This window comes from Equus asinus, chromosome 1 (assembly GCF_041296235.1).
Source record: "Equus asinus isolate D_3611 breed Donkey chromosome 1, EquAss-T2T_v2, whole genome shotgun sequence".
Classification (NCBI taxonomy): Eukaryota; Metazoa; Chordata; class Mammalia; order Perissodactyla; family Equidae; genus Equus; species Equus asinus.
In genome coordinates this window covers 105,648,496-105,668,506 of record NC_091790.1, presented here as the reverse complement: position 1 = coordinate 105,668,506, position 20,011 = coordinate 105,648,496, and the positions used below count along the sequence as shown (strand labels likewise).

Here is a 20,011-nt window from a genome sequence, read left to right as displayed (position 1 = left end):
GCATAGATAAATAGAAAAAGAATAATGTTGGATCTATATAAAGATGCTACAGAACAAGGAAGAAGAAACATTATAATGAATGTTCTATAGCAGCAAGCTTCTAAATGTGATTTAGGGTAGGAACCAGAAGAAAGTTTTAGAAAATTCATTAGTGCTCTTAAAAGTGTATAAAAGCCCATAGCCTTTCTGTCCCAGGATCAGAAAATCGTAATAGGAAGAGGAACGAAGAGAAAGACTGCAGGGTAAGGTAAGACAGCATTTGAATGACAAAATCAAAATTAACGTTAGAGGATCAAAATGGAGGCTTTCCGTTGGCAAATTAAATCAGTGTGTAGAGGAGAAACTCACAAAACGCTTGCAAAACAGAGAGACAGCCTAAAATGATGAGAAAGACAATGGAGATGAAGAACAGAGAATGGAGCAGCTAAGACACCTGAGGACCAGATGAAGAGAATTTAAAGCCATGATTAAGGCCGTAATTAAGGGAAACTTAGCCAGAACTGAGTGGGGAAAAAAACATCCCTGAGAAATTAGATTGAGAGGATTCTCTCAGTTGTGGGAAAATCAATGAAAGAGACCCACCCTAGAGATATCTTGGACATGTTTTTAATAACAAAGAGAAACAGAATAATGTTATCAGCATGCAGCAGGAAACAAAAAAATGTTATTTACAAAGGAACAAAAATCAGGTTAGTTTCAAAACACTCCCGTTTAGAAACAAATTTCTGTAGACACTTGAATAACCTCTATCTAGCGTTTTGAGCCCAAAGTAACAATATAAGAAATTTGCTCAGTCAAATATCTTAAATGCCTGAAGGCAATAGAAAGACGTTAACAGATAAGCGAGAACTTGGACAATATGCCACCCACACAATCTTCCTTTAAAAATTACTAAAAGGCAACTGAGGGATGAATCAAAAGGAAGAGCTAAGGAAAGGGGGCCTCACAAAGTGAATGGCTGCTGTGGCACTTGGAAGCCAGTTCAGTACAAAGTGGACTAAACAATTATCATAAATTTAGCTAGGAAATTGAAGACAAATACAAAATAATATTGCAAGAAAATATTTCAGAATATAAAATATTTTTATAATAAAAATAACATTTTTATATTTTTATAAATAATTGTAAATTTGGTGTGAAATTCCAAGTTAAAGACTAGGAATGAGATGTGTGTTGGTCGTTGTGTAAAGCTTTATAGGACCATTCCTTTTTTTTTATTGTTTTAATTTTATACAGAGAGGGTGCTTAAGTGATATCATTATATTCTCAACTATGATAGTTAAAAATTAAAACCTAACGTATACCCTGATATATATTTTAAATAGTAGTACCATTTGAAGAACTAAAAGCAGGATATAAAACTTGCAAATTTCTGGCGGAGATCAAAACAGATGCAAACGAAACAAAAAACAGATAAATGAAAAACTCCAAAAAACAAAGGAGGCATAATAACTGAAAATAAAAATTAAAATAAAACAAATAATAATAAAACTGCAAATATCTGAAAACAAAAGCTGAGGTAACCAAAATAAGATCAAATATATTGATTATGACCATAAAGATAAATGTTTTGAATTTCTCTGTAAGAGACAAACTGTAAGTTTGCATTTAAAAAGTCCAGACATCTTAATAACAAGATACGCCTAAAATAAAATATTAGAAAAATGGTAAAATCAAAGAAGCAGCAAATGTTTATCAGTAAAATTCAAACAAACAAAAACCCAAAGCAGAATTCAAGACAAGAAGTACTACCTGGTAAAGAGTTCATTTATACTGATGAAAAATACAAGTGATGACTAATTGAAACATTACACATCAAATAAGAAAATTAAAAAATACAGACATTTTTGCAATGAAGATATACAGATGGCCAACTTTAGAATTTGAGAAAATGACTCTAAAGTTCATCTGGAAAATAAATAGCTGAGAATATGTAAGAAATTTTTGAAAATGAGGAATTGAATTTAGAGAGGATTTTTGCTCTATTATACTTATTACATAGTACATAATACATATATAATTACATATAAATATATTAATATAATTTATATTTATAAATTATATTTAGAAATATAATATCTAAAATTTATATATTATATATATAGCATATAGTTACATACTTAACACATCTATATGGCATTATGTATGGTCACACATATATATGGTCCAAAAACAGACCCAAGATTCCATTAGAACTTAGTTTTTGATGAAAAAAAAAAAGAAAGCATTGGGCTAGCCTGGTGGTGTGGCAGTCGAGTTCATATGCTCTGCTTCGGCAGCCTGGGGTTCACAGGTTTAGGTCCTGGGTGTGGACCTACACACTGCTCATCAAGCTATGCTGTGGTGGTGTCCTACATACAAAATAGAGGAAGATTAGCATGGATGTTAGCTCAGAGACAATCTTCCTGAAGCAAAAAGAGGAAGATTAAAAACAGATGTTAGCTCAGGGCCAATCTTCCTCAGCAAAAAAAAATAAATAAATAAAATTTGGAATTCTTACAGTTTGGAATCAGAAAGACTCTACCAAATTACATGTTATTTAACTTCATTCAAATAGGGATAATAACACTCTTGGTTCTTTAGAGGGCTAGAAATAAAGTATGCATTTATAGCACAGCCCAGTGCTCAACACAATAAGTGTCAGCCACTATTTTTTATAGTTATTACTACTTTTATATATATATACAAAGTTCAATGAGAAAAATACTTAGACCCCAATAAAAAGACAGACAAAGGATGTGAGTAATTTATGAAAGAAGAAACTTAGCTAATAAACTTGGAAAATTTAGCCTTGCTAATGAGATGCAAATTAAAACATTAATAAAATGCCAGTTTCCATCTAATGATTTAGAAAAAAAATTTTTAAAGATAGTATGAAAGAGAAGCCTTGTCATACACTGAGAGCATAAATTTTTCACCAACTGACCTTAAAAGCAATTTGGCAAGGATCCATACTCTTTTACCTGTAATTTCCCTCCTGAGAATATATTTAAAACTGTCAAAATTTTATTTTTGTGTGAATAATTGGACAAATCTTAAATCAAGGGACTCCAAAGTTTTGTGATAACCCAACTTTCTCAATGAAAAGCATTTTTACCATGTGTTCCTAATGTACATGAATTTATTTATTTACCTTTTTTTGTACCATACATTTTTACCGCTAAAAAATGTACACAAAATAGAATTGAAAAAGTTGAAATAAAAATAGAAATTTGGATGCTTTCTTCCCACACCTCAATGTACTGTCTTGTACATCTCCTAGAATGTTTTGTGATTAGAAAAGAGTTGAATAAATCATGGCACATCAATCATAGTAAATATTATTTAGCTATTTGAAATCACAATTTTGGATAATATTTAATTTTGAGAACAGGTTACAATATAATATACTAAAGTCTGTGAGGATAAATATAGCGCCCACCTGGCTCACCATGTAGCCCCAGGACCTGGCTGGTAGCACACGTTAGGTCTTTAACAAATATTTATTGAATGAAATATTTATTGAATTATAAAATTAGGATGCTAACTCTTATATGCAATGTGGATCTAAAAACATAAAGATAACAAAGATTATAACATATATGTATACCCACATATGTATTTTTTAATATATTTACATATATAATTTTCAAAGAATTCTATGAGTTCCATAATTTTAAAATAAAATTCAAGGTAGATATGGATGAAAAAATAGAATTTAAAATAACACGACTGTCAAAATGAATGGCAACTTTGAAAGGATAAAAAGATAAAAGCTGAAATACAGGGAATATGGAATAAAAAGTTCAAGACCCCCAATTTTATGACTCAGAGGACAGAATAAGAGAAGTTGTAAAACATTTTCTCTTATTTAAGTAATTATGAATCTGTGTACTGCTATGGCGTGCTTCCTTCTGAAATGTTGGGTGATGAGGATTTTTAGCCTGGTTACTTTTAAAACTGCAGATGAGAAGCAGGCTCCGAGGAACAGAGTTTGCTTGCCCTTTGTTGGGAGAGATTTGCATTTGTGACGGAAGGGGGGATGGCCTTACCTCTGGAAACTCTTAATGGGGAAGGCAAGAACTTAAGTTGGTTACTGTCTGGCAACCTCATGTAACTGATTTAGGATGGTGGCTTCTGGCCTTTACTTAATCCGATTTGATTCTTATCTAAAAGTTGTGGGACCACCCAATGGCCAGACCCCACCTGCACTGATACCATTTTAACTTTTTTACATGTTCTTTCCTTTGTCTTATAAGGAGATGGCTCACATACCTATGCCTTAAATTTAGCCTTACTCTCCACCCATGTTGGCAGCAGTAGCGGGGGGCAGCAGCAGCACCTCCTCCTGCCCATGGGCCCTGTCCCCATGCAGCAGCTCTGCCTGCCCATGGGTCCTGTCCCCATGCTACTCTATACTATTCTCTAAATAAAAGAGCACTACTGCCAGATCTTGAGAGTCCAAGAAATCTTTCTTTCGACTCCTTGGCTCACTGACCCAACATCATTGGGAAAACTCTGTAACCCATCACTTCTTATTCCTAGAAGATACCTTTAAGGTAGCAGTTCTCACACTTCAGTGTTCATAAGAATTTTCTGAGAAATTTGTTGAAAGTGTAGAGTCCTGAGCCCCGCCCTGATTCTGATTTAGCAGGTTTGGAAAGGATCCAGGAATCTCCATTTACGTATGTGCGTGCCCCCTCCCCACCCCTCCCCAGGTGGTTCTGATCCACAGGACTTGAGAGTCAGAGGTTGTGGAGAATGGGACCAAGCGCTTGCCCTGAGTCCCAGAGATCTTCATGACAATGGCCCACTGCGGGTCTGAGTGACTCAGAATGGATGACAATAGAGAGATGGGGTAGGATTGAAGTGGAGGCTTCAAAAGCACACGCTTCTTGCCAGTGCCTCCGAGGAACCAAAAGCTGCAGTAAGAAAAGGAAGCAGAAGTCCCTAAACTGAGGTCTGTACAAACCATTAACAGTTTGAAAAGGGGCTTTTGATTGTGTGGGACGAGAGCAGAAAGCCCAGAAGGCAAGTGACCAAGTGTGTTAGAAGAGACTTTGGAGATGTGGAGCAGAGGCCACTTCAGAAGGATGCCCAGGCTGTGGGAAGGGCATTCATGCCTGCAGGGTCCGGTAGGTGACGTTCTTTTCCGATAAGCTCAAGATTGTGTGCAGTCCTTAAACCCCACTAGAAGGTGAGAGAGATTATTTTAGTTGAAGGAAATAGAGAAGTTAAAGTGACTTTTCTAAGACTGCATTGGGAGCTATTCAAGCGTCAGCAAGAATGGACTTCAGTGACGTTAGGGACTCCTCCCTTCCTCACCTGGCCCCACGTGCGCGTAGGGTGACTTTGGTAATAATCCAATTAAGCCTGAAGGAAGAAGGAAGCAGCCCGTGTAGGTTCTGCAAAGGCAGGTAAAGCTGAGAGATGACTCATTTGATTGATTTCTCACAAGAAGTTCAGTTGATATAAAGGCTGTTGGGGTATGATAGAACAAAATGTGGCTTAAATTTGGGTTTTCTTAAGATTTGAGTTAATGAAACTTTTTCTGGGTCCGTAGAAATAGCACCTTTTATATGCTACCATAGACCTTTGGCAGTCTTTCATTTTTAATTAAAAATTTATTTAAAAAATGGGACATGAGGAAACTTTTGGAGGTGATGGATATGTTTATTACCTACACCATGGTGATGGTTTCACGGGTGTGTGCATATGTCCAAACTCACCGAATTGTATCCATTAAACATGTGCAATTTTTTATATCAATTATATTTCAATCAAGCTGTTAAAATTTTTTTTTTAAAACTAGTGCTCAAACCACAAGGCTTCCACTCTGGCCTCCCCACAAAGCAGCCTTTTGAAAGGCAAGTCAGATCCTGTTTCTTCTTGCTCAAAACCTTCAAGTGGTTTCTTCTCACACTTGGAATTAAATCCTCACAAGGGCCTGGAAGACCCCCGTGATCTTGCCCTTGCCACTCCCCCAGCCTCACCTCCAGCCACGCCCACTCACTCCCCCTCAGCCTCCTGGGCCTCCTGGTCCCCGGAGGGCACCAAACAGGCCCCCAGCTCAGGGCCTTCTGCTCACGCTTCCCTTATGCAGGCCCTTCCCCTCGCTCCCGATGGCCGCTGACTGATGGTCCCTATCTGCGCGACCCTCCCGATCACCTTATGTAAGTTACACACCTACACTCCTTTGCGCGCTTCGCCCTGCTTTATTCTGTTCAGAGCACCCATCGCTACACAATGTCATGCTGTTTCCTTGTTTATGTGGCCTTTGTCAGTCTCCCAACTCTTGTTTCAGCTGCACTTAATCTGTCTTTTCAGTGATGTGTTTCCATCACCTTGAAGGGTAGGTAGCATGGCATACAGTGCTCATTCTATACATATTTGTTGAATAAAGAGCATTAAAAACACTACCAATATCAACGTTAAATGAGGAGAAAAAAAATCTCCAATAATCCTTGTGCAACAACAAATCAAACTGTTTTCCACTGGATTTAAAAAACTCATTCAATTTTTAAAAATCTATTGTAATTGACTATATCTGTTTTTATATCGAAAGCTTGGAGATTCATTTCCTAGTTGATCTCAATGCTAATTTGAATGTACTTTTCTGCTTGTTTTTAATCAAAAAGGTGATTTCTGGCTGATTTTTTTTAGACTAAGTGCTCTGCAGGTTTGATTAGAGTTTTGCTTGACATACTAATGAAACGAGTGCCCACAGGTGGCCCCCTCGGGGTCCGAAAGCCAGGGGCAAGCCTTGCAGGCAGAGTGCACATCCCGCAGGGCTTCCCAGCAGGACCCATCTGTTAGCGGACGCGGAGGAAAGTGGAGATTTGGGCCCTTGTAGCCAGTTGAGAGAAAGTAGGAGAACCCACGATAGACCATTTCTCGTTAGTTTTGTGTGGAAAACAGAAAACTTTTCAGGCAAAATGCATGTGCATGTGGAGAAATAGTGCAGAACCTCAGTGAAGTGGAATGCAAGAGGACTGTGTAATGAGGCTAGGTTCCAGCCACGGGCGATCAAGCCTCCTTGGGGCACTGGCACATTAGTGTCATTGGCACGGACCCCACTTACATAGTCAGATTTGGGAGAATTCATCAGGCATCGAGTTGAAATTGTCTACTTTCGATCTATGAAGGATTCGTCTAAGCATTTTAATGGTAGAGGAGCGGGAATGGCGGTAGATGGAGCCTTCTAAACCCAGTGAAAAGAGCCAATTGCTTATAAAGACTTCAGCGCATCTGTTTTTGTATGCCTTTATGAGTGTGCCTTACTGATTTGTTAACACAGGTCTGCCTTCCTCTTGACAACACATTAGCCGTTCTCTTTCCTGCAGGTGCTTGAAGATATTAGAGAAGCAATTCTTTAACGATACTCAGTGATAAACAGCAGTGACTGGGAGGCTGCAACCGCTCCGTTGGGGTAGCACCGCCCTTGATTGCCATTGGGATGGCTGGCGTGATACCTTGTTTCAGCGTGTGACTCAAAAGATAATGGGTCACCCGTTGCAGATTCGCTCCCTAAAGTCAGGAATTTAATCTAGAAAAGCCCAGTTAAAACTCTGTGGGTGAAGCAACATGTTTATTCATTAGGATCTGTAACGATGTTAAAACAGGGCTTCCAGGAAAGGGTATTCTGTTTGTGGCTGTGTGTGTGTGGTCCACATGCCTAGTGTACGTGGACATTTAGAGAAAAGGAAGATAATGGGGCCCAAGAAAAGGTTGTGTCTGTGAAAGAAAGTACTCTTGACTCATGGAAGTTGCTGAATACCGTTACTCTCTTTCCTTTACTGATGTCTACTTGAGGTGAAATTTCTGATGGTAGTGTGGGGACCTGGAAATGGCCACCCCAAGATATGTCTCTTTGGCATGAGGATTATTTGAGGCTGGTTCCTTTGCAGACAGGAAAGCAACAGAAAAGTAGAATTTACTTACCCTTTTGTTAAGAGACATTTACATTGTGAAGGAACTCTCCATCTATAAAGATATCCCCCTCTCTGTACCAGGAAGAAGAAAGGAGATGACCTTGTCTCTAGAAACTCTTAATCAATGGGGAAGGCAAGGACTTAAATCTGCATTTGTTTCTTGTGCTTGTCTGGTAACCTCCTGTAACTGACTTCCCTCCCCCTCCCAACGTTGGCATTTCTTTAAGGATTAAGCATCTTTCCTTAGGCTAGGAACTGATTGCTGTGCTCACCTGTGACCGCCCAGCTCCAGACAATAGACTTGCCTCCTGCTACGCCCACCAAGATAGCAGACCCACTACCTGCTGTGTCCATCAAGCGCTGTGCCGACAGGGCAATCTTGTGACTATTGTGGGAGGGACATTTCAATCACATGTGAAACACCCTGTTTGGGGGTATATAACCACTCTGTGCACCCCACTTCTTCGGTGCCCTTTCTTCCTTCGGGAAGAAAGGCCCTGGGCCATGGTCCTCATAAAGCTCTGTTTAATTTTCTCTTGCTATTCTGTCTCACGTGAATTTAATTCGTTCTCTGGCCAGACGAACCCACATTAGGTAGAGGAAAAGTCTTACTCCCCTTCAGTAGCAAATGTTTTTTGATCCTTACATCCCCCACAGTCCGGAGCACAACATCTCACGTGATGAATGATCAATAAATATTTGTTGAATTGTATCACTTTTGCCTTAAGTAGACCCTGATTCAGAGCCATCCCCACTCATGCAAACAAAAGAGGACATAGACAAATGTTAATAGAAGCTGGCCTTGTTTCAAAATTGTCCTTGGTTTCAAAGGCTAGAGATTTAAAGAAATATTTTGGTGAGTCTCTTTTTATAGTTTGGGTTGGAAACAAAGTATTTTTAATAGGGGTTAATAAGATAGCTGATGGGGTGGGGAGAAGCCGTAAAAAACAAACCTGCCAGTTCCTGTATTTGTGAGAGGCCGAATCCCCAGGAATGAGAAGATTTAGCTAATCTTCCCAATCACGTTCTCCCTCCCTCCCCACCCCCATCGCCTTGGAATTGTGTTATCTCTGCTCCTCTTAAAAGCTCAGAAGCCTTTTGAATTGGAGCGGCATTCAAAGGACAGTCAAGGGTCACCCTTGGAATATTACAGGAGAGTGGATTACAGGAGCGGGAGGGAATGGGGGCTGCTGGGGCTAGGCGCACCACGTACAGACCCAAGGCAGAAAGGAGAGTAAAACTCCACCGGAGCTGTGTGCAGAGAGAACGCTGCCTGGATTGCTACAAACGACAGGAAGTAGCAACATAGCAACCTACGTCATTAGTGTCCAGGGCGTGCTTCTTGCAATTAAGAGGAGAGGAAAGGAAAACACAGATTAGCGAAATCAATTAGGCAATGGCCTTTTGAGCAGAAACGGAATGGTTCCTTTAGAGAATGTGGATGTGCGAAGGTTGGAAAATTAAAAGCCAGAGACTGTTTCGATTCAGGGGTACAATTCTACAGAATTTACGGCCCTCTGATCGGTACTTACTTTTTAAAATAATAAAGCCTTAGAATTTATAAAGCCAATTCCTTCTAAAAGATGTCAAAGTCATTTAGTTTCCCAAAATCTATATTTTGACCTTTCTTCTATCATTTATAGCTATCGATTCTTGTTTTGGTTTATTATATAAAATCATGGGCTATTTAGTGAGGACTTACTACGTGCCACGCTCTATTCTAACATATATTTGGAGTCAGAGGATTGGGCAACAGGCCCCTACTCCTCAGAAGTGGCTGCTTACTGATTTCTGGAGGGAAGATGGAGAGCTGGATCGTGAATCCCTTTGAAAATCTGATGAGAGCTGAGGAGCTTCTCCACAATGAAATGCACACACGTTCACACGTTGTCAGAAGAGTCGCAGACATAGAGCAGTGAACAGATGCCTCTCTTGTTATTACGACCTATTCTAAGCACTATTTGTGAATTATTGAGTTAATGTGCAAGGCTATCCCATGAGGCGTATACTGTTATTACTCCTATTTTCCACTCAGGGAAATTGAGGCTCAGAGAGATGTGGTGTGTCCCTTGCCCCAGGCCCAAGCGCGGGCTCTTGGCTCCAGCACCCAAGTTCTCCCCCAGGCACTGTGGGCCTGGGGACATTCAAGGTCCTGGTGAGGCTGGCCAGCGTCAGCCCTCTGTGGGCCAGAGGGAGGGCGTGCCAGGCTGTCCAGGCAGCCCCATGACACTTTATTGCCACCTGCCAGAAAATCACCTTGATATGTTTACAATCATTATAAAACTGTGAAGCCACATTCTATGACTGTGCATTGCCTATCCACACTCCACAGTGTGAGGAAAGCCAGACCTGGCCAAACATGGAGGGTCTGGTGTGTTAGGAGTTTGGACCCAACTCAGAAGGTCTTGTGGAAACGGTCAGTTTCAAGCTGGATTTTTAGGGATATTAGTCTGTCAGCAGGGGGCAGAATGGATTTTTCTATTTATTTATGGAAATTTGAAACTATTGGGAACTGGATCTTTTTGGAATAAAGAGTTTTTCTTCTCAACCGTATGTCCTTTGCCATTCAGAAAGGAGAATAGAATTAGATGTATCCACATATTTAATGTATTATTCATTTAAATGAATATTTTCCTCTGAGAGAAGTGATAGAATTAGAACATTTGTAATATAATCGTATTTCTAATGTGCTGGGCCTTTGATGGTCCCGCTCCTGAGTGACCAGAAGGTACTGGGAGGAGGGTTACTTTGTAGGAGTGGGGCCTGGCTCCCCTTAGGGAGATGGAGATTCTTCCAGGCTGGACAAGGAGCGTGGACAGAGCGGTGAGGCTGAGGCCCACAGAGGGTGAGCTCTGTGCTCATCCGGGGCCACCCGGAGCTCTAGTGCCGATGCCTTTGCTTGGGGGAGCTTCTCCCCCGAACCAGTGATAGCTTTTGTCTGATTCAGCCTTAGTCCACGGAGAAAATTATTTTCCTTTCCTCTTCAGTGTTGTAGTTAAATTCTTCCATTTTGTCCCATGGTAAAACGAGGGAACACACTCACACAAAACCAAACTCACTATCAACCAAGGACAATCCTTGCCCTTAACTTTCTCCCCGTCCTCCCTTCTATCTCACCAATCAATCAATCAATCAATTGATCAATCAAAACATTTATTGACAGCCTATTTTGTATCAGACACAATGCCCAGTATTGGAATTCTGAGATGTGTCTGAGTCTAATGCTTAACTATTTTGGAAAACTAAATGATTAACCCGTAGGAAAACTGTCATGATTTTGCTGCATCTGCAGTGCGTTGCAAATATGTAATACGGCAGACCTGTGCAACCCTGTCTTCAAGTATCTTGGAGACTCCATGGAGAGTAGAGGAGAGGAGCCAACCTGGTGTTAGAGACTGGGAGTGAGCGCCTTGGTCCTCGCCTGCCCCGCTTTGAGGTCCTGGAGGGCCCTCCCTAAAAACCTTAGGGCTTCTCAGTTCAGTTTGCAAAATCTGAGACTAGACACCAGATCTTTCCGTTCTGTGAACCAACTATGTCATCCACTTTTGTAAAAGATTGCAAATGTTGATATACATATACAATTAATATAAAAATATATGCTTTAAGTACCTCTTAGAATTTTTAAGATGCCAGAAAGTGAGCTTTTTTAGAACAGAGATTGAATATCTCCCTCTTTGTACATTCAGATCACTAAATGCAAATTCACTGTAATCTGAGTTGTATTCTGATGAAATCCTGATGCTGATTTGAAGCCCTCAGATCCTGAAGAATGCATGAATATAGGGTATGTGTATGTGATGTCAATGCTGCTGTATAACCCCATTACCAAAAGACCAGCTCTAGATGAGCCTGGATTGAACTCTTATTGATGCTTTTCACAAAGGCAGCAGAAATTGAATTGATGGTGCTATTAGGTTGTCAATACCACTGTCTCCCTTTCTTCCCAGATAAGTATACATGAACCATCACCCGTACAGTCATTTTAACCTCTTGGGGGCAAAGGCGCTGTGGAGGTTCAAGGTGATGCTGTAGATGAGGGTGTCTAACTGCATCCTCGCTGCTTTGTACAAGTCCAAAACTGGCAGACTCCTGTTTGATTGATTGTTGTGTTGTTATTTCCACCTACAAGCTTGCATTGATGAGCTGTTTTCCTTGTTTGTTTGCTTGTTTGTGTTTAAACACAGCTGCCTCTGATGCTTTAGTCTTTAACTGGAGTCATCTCTGGAGTATAAGCTTGGTTAAGAGGATGTGGCGCTCGGGAGTTGGAGAGACACAGAGACCGTAGGTGACATCTGACAGTGGGGAAAGAGGTTGCACATGTATCTGAGGTTCAACAAAAAGACAGGAGACTCTTAAACTATGCTAATATGTACACATTTTAATGAAATACCATCCTCTGACTCCAATGTACTTCAGATATTTTGCCATCTTATCATCTTTCAAGATGATTCTGGACATTCGTGTTAACTAAATATCCCCTAGATAAAGTGTTGGGGATGGATGGGGGCAGCAAATAGTGTAATTCTCCTGGGGCATCTCCTGAAAAAGGGCTCTGCACCGTATTTCACTGTGTAATGACCTTGCCTGCCTCTAAGAGAGTCTCCTTCTAGCTGTGGGTCATCACCCAGTATAGTGGGTTGTGTTGCAAATGGCCTAAACAAAATCTTATGCACAACTATAGGGTTCTTTTTGGTAGATGACCAGTAATGGTTAGAGATGGGTGAGAGTTTGCTTTATCCCCAAAGCCTTGCTACCTGATTATAATGGAAACAAGCTCTCAGACTAAAAGCTGTGATACGTACAGGTATTTATTAAACACACTTTTGTTAGCAAACAATCCTCAAATAATTTGTTCACTCTCTCTGTAAGCGTGATGAAGTCATAGTTCCCTATCTTTTTGGTCCCCAAACTGCCCCATGTCCAGTCTTTGGGTCAGAGAGTTCTACTTGCTTGATGGTGACTGTGAAAGAAACACATCTTGCTTCTAGAGTCTTGTCACATCTGCCTTAATGAACCTTCCATGCCAGGTGTGCTAGTTTCACCCAAAAAGAGCAGAGGCTGCTGAAGAGCTTGTGGTGGCCAAGCCTGGAGTTTGGCCTTTCTGCTGAAATGCTAACCCTGCAGTGTGAATGTTGGTTAAAGCAACTGCCTCAACCTAGAGTGGAGCTCAGGGCTGGGAACACCTTTTCTGTAAAGAGGCAGTGAGGAAATATTTTAGGCTTTGCAGACCATGAGGCAAATTCTCGGCTGCCCCTTAAGGAAGGGATGTGACCTGGAAGAAGCAGCTTCTTTCAGAAAAAGGCAGTTCCTGGGGAGGAACTCAGCTGGGAGTCATCCTCAGCCAGCATTCCTGGCAGAGGGGAAATGGGGGCCTTGGTCCTAAATGGGGGGAATCTGGGCAGCACACCCCAGCATCTGATACAACACATATACTCCTGTTCCAAACTGAAGGCAAAGAGAGAAGAGAAACCCACAGTCAATTGGATGCCTTTATGTGGGGAGCAGTATGGTGGAAAATGGTCTATCTGTGTCATGTTTCCATCTTTCAAAACATATTTACATACATCATCTGTACATTACCTCACTCAGATCTCACAACATCCCGCTTGAGATATATAGCGCCATGTTGGTATGGAAACCAAGATGGAAGAGATGGTGAGTCCCTCATGGCCATACAGTTGCTTAGGGCTTAATCAAGGAACATCCATGAGGTTTCCTGAAGCTTCTTCAGTAGTCACTCTCTACACCCAGCATTTGTTTTCACTTTTGAATGTTCTGCTTGATTTTCACAGAATACTCATCTTATCTATTTTGGGATAGGATTAAATAAAATTCTAGCCACACTAACTGTAAGGTTAGTGGCAAGACGAGAGACATAGAAAACAGTTGAGAATATTGGGTTGAGGAAGGCAGACATGTTGGGATCCACATTTGGCTGTGAAAACCTATTGTGGGATAATCAAAGGTAACTATGTTTAAGCTGTGTAATTAAGTTCATTATAATACAAATTTCTGTCTTGAGTTTTTGCTAAAAATACTCAAAATGGGATTTTCTGCTTTTCTCAAAACAGCTTCTGCTTGGTGGTCTAGGAAATGACATTTAGAATAAAATGATCAGTGGTGGGTGAATTTATGGTGTTTCTAGTGTCTTTGATCTGTATGAATTTTCAACAATGAATATATATTCTTACATCAATAGAAAAAACCTATGAAAATAAACTGTGGTCTTGTTTCCAAAAGTCAAAGAGAATGTCTTTTTAAAAATTATTGATTTTTGACATTCTTAATCATGAGACCTGGTGGCCTAGTGATTAAGCTTGGTACCTCCACTTTGGTGGCCCCGGTTCGGTTCCTGGGCATGGACCTACCGCAATCTTCTGTCAGTGGCCATGCTGGGCGGCATCTCACATACCAGAAAAAAAGAAGATTGGCAGTGGATGTTAGCTCAGGGTGAATAAAAATTATTGATAGAAGGAGGAAATATTGAATGGTAAAAATTTAGAAGTTCTTTGTAACTTTTGAGGGAAAATATTCTTCAGTACATGAAATATATTAAGAACTAACCTACATAATAATATTTGGTAATCGGTAAAAGAAAGAGAAAAATTGTTTTTCTTCATGACTAAGGGAACAAAATTCACACTTGAAGTTTCCTTTTCCCCACACCCATCGAGACCTAGTTTTTTCCTCTTAATTATTTGTGATTTTGATTTTTACCTCTTCTCAGTGGGAGAAATTAAATACAAAATATGATTCTGTCTTTGCATCTTAAATTGGCTGTAGCTAATTTTGTTTCTACCTTTTTCCTAAATTGAAATGTAGCATTTTAGGAGGAGGGGGAATCTGGTAAGTTTTTTTCCTTTATAAGGAATATAATTTTTTGATTGAATTCTAGAAATAGATCTGTTGAGTATAACTTTGTAATATTCTGGCACTTTGCAACCAAATGAATTATTTCCTTGGATTTTTGAAGCCTGCCTATCTTATTTATTTTCCTTAAAGCTGTTCTGATTCCCTGTTTCCTAGTTGGTTTGTGTACACATAAAAATATGCTGGACCTTGTTCGAGCTCAGTTTAGAGGGCTGTGGGTATCTCCATTGCGTGGCTGCCACTGGACACGGATGCTTCTCGGAGTTAATAATCTTGCTATCTTCAGTTTCTCTGACTATAAAATGAGAATGATTATGCTTACAAAAACTCTGTTAAATTACTGAAGGCCTTTAGCTGAATTATGTCTTTATCTGGTATTCTTTTTAACAGCCTAGTAAAAGCCCAAGTTGAATTCTCTCCTCCATACCGTGCCCTATATCTGCTCTTCAAATAAAGGTTTTACAACAGAAATACACGAGGACATCTTTATTTTAAAATTATCTTAAGGGATATCAGGAATCAATATCCAAAGAGAGTATATACAGTTAGCGTATGCTAAGCTATAGGTAACCGTATATGAATAAACTAAGGAATATTAATGAGGTAAAGGAATGTAAGAAGCATTGGTCAGATGTGGCCTTGGTGAAGCCTTCTAGCCTGTTATTGCAGAATTGTTAAAAATTAGAGCTGTAATTTACATTAGCTCATTTACATTATCTGTAATCTAAGCAGGCACATTCTAAAATGAGTTTCCAGAAGCATTAGGTCCATTAGATAATATAATCAAGATTATAAGTAAACGGCCATCCATTGTCAGATAATTCAGGGCAATGCTACGTTCCACAGAGTTGAATCTGTTGCTTTTCTGGTGGAGTTTTCTGCTGCATTTTCCTTGTGGGTTTGATTGCAAAACTCTGTTGTTGTAGAATATCTTTTGGGACAAGGGTTCTTCGGGAAATACTGTTTTATTCCAACCATTTCTTGTTCCAGATGAGAAAACCAAGGCTGACCGTGGTTAGATGATTTCTAAGTTGATGTAGAGAGAACCTGAATGCAAGCCTGGGTATCTGACACTGTCTGATGTCGCGTCTACCATACCATATCACCCCGCAGATTTCACCCCAGAGGCATCCACAGAGAAGTGTTTTATTCCTAGAATTTGAAGGGAAGAAGATAATACACACAACATCTTCTGGGGATCAGTTATCTGGGGTTTAACACCCTTCATGCTCCATAGCTCAAGTTCTGGGAAACCCCCTGGGTTACTCAGTCTCTGAGCCTCGGTTTTTTCGCCCAGTGCCCGCTGTGCAGTATAAAAAGATGCTGATCTTTGGAAATTAATCTACCAGCATTCAAAATCCAGCTGCACCACTTATTAGCTGTGTGGCTTTGGGACAAGTCACTTAGCCTCTCTGAATCTCAGTTCTTTATCCTCAAAATGGGGCTAATAGTTTTCACAGTTTGGGTGATATTGAATACATCTGAAGTGCCTATCTGGTAAAGACATTCAATAAATGGGCCCTATTTTTATTCTTTAACAATACCTAAAGGAGATTTAAATGGTTACAGTGTAGTTCCGATGTTGATTACAGTCTGTTCATCGTAGGACATGGTGAAATTTTTTGCTGAGATTTCGCTAATGGAAACTCCCTTTCTTGCTTCTTTTCTCACTGTCTGACTCTTGGGTCTCTGATGACCCTCTGAGCGTCCTTTATTGGCACATGCTTCAGCCTGTTCTTGCACATGGTAGACACTGTTCCGTATTGGACCAGTCACTTTCTTCTATCAGGACCGACAAATGAATTGCAGAGAAGTACCGATTGCTTCCACGGTAGTTTTGACAATTTCGGATTTTCCAGTAAGAGTCTTCACCCTCTCTAATTTTGGCCCTCACTAGCTATCTCTCTTCCTTTGTGCTACTGCAGAGATCCTTGTACATGTTGAAGTTGCAGCCCTCTTACATTCCTGCAAGCACCTATGTAAGTGCGTGTTGGAAAATCCTTTCATTCCTGCTGGCAGAGAGGATTTTACCAACTGCCATTGCTTTTGGCAGGGAGAGAGCGACTTCCGAGCCAAGTGCTCCTTGAAAGATGCACTCCCCCATCACTTATAAGACTGTACTCAGTGGTTACTGCTTGTGACACATTTTCAAATGGACCCCCCAGTGGCTGCAGCTGTGATTAAAAGCTGTCTACTCTCTGCCTCACTGGGGGTTTGCTGTTTAACCATGTCATGCACATATATATGTGGGCTACAGCTGCATCATGGAAAACCTAAAGGGTTTTGTAAGATAAAAAATCAAATGAGTGCTCGAATGACAAAGTCCTGAATTTTCTAAGCTCACGTCACTGAGAGGCACCAGTTGGGAACCTAGCCATGGGTGAGGTACATAAAAGTAATTTAAAGAAGAGCTAATGGGAGGTGAATACGTACCATCTGCCAGCACACGCTTTGCACACCTCAGCCAGACGGAACGTCTTAAAGATTTAAGCGCACTTGAACTTAGCAGCTGCATTTTAGCTCCTGTGTGTGACTCGGGATTCTGTTTGGCCATTCACAAATAAAACGAGAACAGAATATTCTCTTTTTAAGGCTACCCAGATATTCACTGATATGTTGATAACCATGTTTGGCTTATCACGAGGGTAGTGAGTGCCATTCTAAACATAAGTTTACCATTAACACTACCTAGATGAGCAATGCAGCCTCGGAGACTGGATGTCGCAAAGCCACACGTCACACCCCTTCCTTTAGATTGGAGAGAATGAGTATTCAACCTTTTATAAAGTGAAAGAAAGTGCTAGAATTTAAAGCTGGGCTCTTCACTCTGAGTATATTTATCAGAGCCGTGAGGTAAAGCAGGCCCCCCCCCCCCCCACCTCACGCGCTCTGCTAACTGAAGCAGAATCCAACATGCATTCTCTCTTAGATACATGGGAAAGAAATTTAGGAACATTTAAGAATTTTGTGTCTTCTGTCCCTCCTGCCTGCCCCCCTCCACTTCCTTCCCCCGTTTTCAAGAGCTCCACGTCTCGGCGACCAAACACAGTCCAGGAACTGCTAATCTATCACCAGCAAATTTAGGCTGACGATACTGTGAATCGACCACATTGATTACATTGATTATATTTCAAATATTTACAATACGGTGAGACAAGCCTAATTTATTTCCTAAAGAGTTCAAGGCAGGTATCACCATTTCAGAAGGGGAAAACAATGGAGAAATGTTTGTGGTTGCTATCTGCAATAATCTGATGCTGACAGAGAGTAGTATTTTATTTAGTAATTAACAGTGTAAAGGGGAGAGGAGCTGTCATGTTGGTTCTTAAGCTGCGGAATGTGATGAAAGATGATATCTGCGATCTCATCCTTTCCACTTGTTTAGGATTGTCAGGATGAGAAATGTCAGCATTATGAAAGCTCGGCTCTGCTCTTGATATGATAAAACCCTTCAAAAGCCAGTCCTTCTCTCTCCCTTGTCCCCCTCCTTTCTCGCTCTCTCTCTGCACTTGCTTTTTTATTTATCCTGTTTTGTTAGATGGCAGAAATATAATTCTTTTCTTTCTTCCTATTATAAGCCACCATTTTTGTTTTATTATATGTTTCACAACCCCTAATGCCCCACTGAAAATTACCTTGTTAAATGACAGTGTTTCAAAGCCATGAATCCTTTCCACCATTCCCTCAGAGGTTTGAAACAGTCAACAGACTGTAAAGAATAAATAATAAAAAAGTATTGATTATTTTGATGACTGTGAGATTCAATTAAGTATTAATTTTGCCCTCCAGTGGACCTATCAAGGTATTCAAAAGGGAGGATTCGGCTCAGCTAAATGCGTGCTGAGTGCTTCAGCCTTAAAGAGGGAGAAAATGTGTTTACCTACAGTATTTGAAGAAGAAGTGCATCGATGCACAGAGTCCAATATTTAAGTGCTGTGCAAATTAAGCCCTGGTGACAGTGACATTGTTTTCAGTGGTATGAGTATTGACTAAAGAAGTGCATCTGATGACAGCTTAAACTATTTGTATTGATTAACATTTTCATAGATTATCATGTGTCATATCAAATTCACTTTTCAGGCATGAATACATTAAAAAAAAATCACCACAGGCACACCGCAGCCAATGTAACGACGGGACAAGAGAGAATGCCGCCCCACCTGCTCCCGAGCTGGTCACCTGTTTCCTGCTCGGGAACCATTTAGGCATGAACTTGGCAATAAATAGCTCCCAGATAACGCCAAGAGGGCACTTCTTGCTTTGCTTTTTCTTCTGTATCCGGTGTTTCTGCCAGTACCGTATTATGCATCTTAGTTTGCAAATGGAATAAAAGGCTACACTTGGAAAATATTTCTGATCCTAGAATGCCCTCCTAATGAGCTGAAGATAAAGCAGATTTTAATTATCGGGGGGCAAAGTTTGCCTTTCTGGAGGTGATTTTTGTTTTCTTTTTCTTTAATGCTCTGGGCGTATGATGCTCTAGGTATCCGAATTATTGAACCCAATTTGTAAGTATTTTTCCAATTCCTTTACAAATTTTTAAACCAATCTTCATATATTTTGTTGTGTATTGTTTGCTTTAAAATATTCATTTGATTCGAGGTCAGCTTCAGTCCCCGATCTGGGACCATGGAGTCAACTTCTAAGGGTGCTTATAGAATTTACATAAGAAATCTCTTTTATTCCATTGAAAGCCTTGCACGACTCTTTTCTCCCTATCTCTTTTCTCTGCTCTCAGGATAGGGTTTAATTGCTTCTCCCCCAGGGAGAGGGCTCCTTAAAATAGCCCATGTTTCCTCCATAGGGTGCTCCTTCCTTTTTAGTCTGTTGCCGAAGTACAAACCCAGCACTTTCTTTTTTCTTACTGCGTTAAAGACAGAACAAGGTGTAAAAACATTCGCACAAAAGCACATCCCACAATTAAAGCTGCGTTGGTTAGGTTGCTTTCAAAGAAGTTTTTTTTTGTTGTTCTTTTTTTCCCCCCCTCCGGAGCCTCCTGAATATCTCACATGCTAGTCGGGCTTTAATAGGGTGGGGAGTAATGGAGAACTCTTCGGATCTGTAATAGCTCTTCACTTGACTGCAGCCAGCAATAACAGCGGGAGCAGCCAGAGATAAGAGAGAGAGGAGAGAGGGAGAGTGTGTGTGTGGAAGAGAGAGAGAGAAGAGAAGGGAGAGGGAGAGAGAGGACACGCACACCAAAGCTGCCACTTTTTTTTCCTCCCTTTCAC

At 40.4% G+C, this 20,011-nt stretch overlaps 1 protein-coding gene across 2 annotated transcripts in view; it reads left to right on the top strand.

Moving 5' to 3' along the window:
- Positions 1-20,011, top strand: part of POU6F2 (POU class 6 homeobox 2) — a 450,158-nt gene that overhangs the window by 69,462 nt on the left and 360,685 nt on the right. The window lies entirely within an intron of this gene.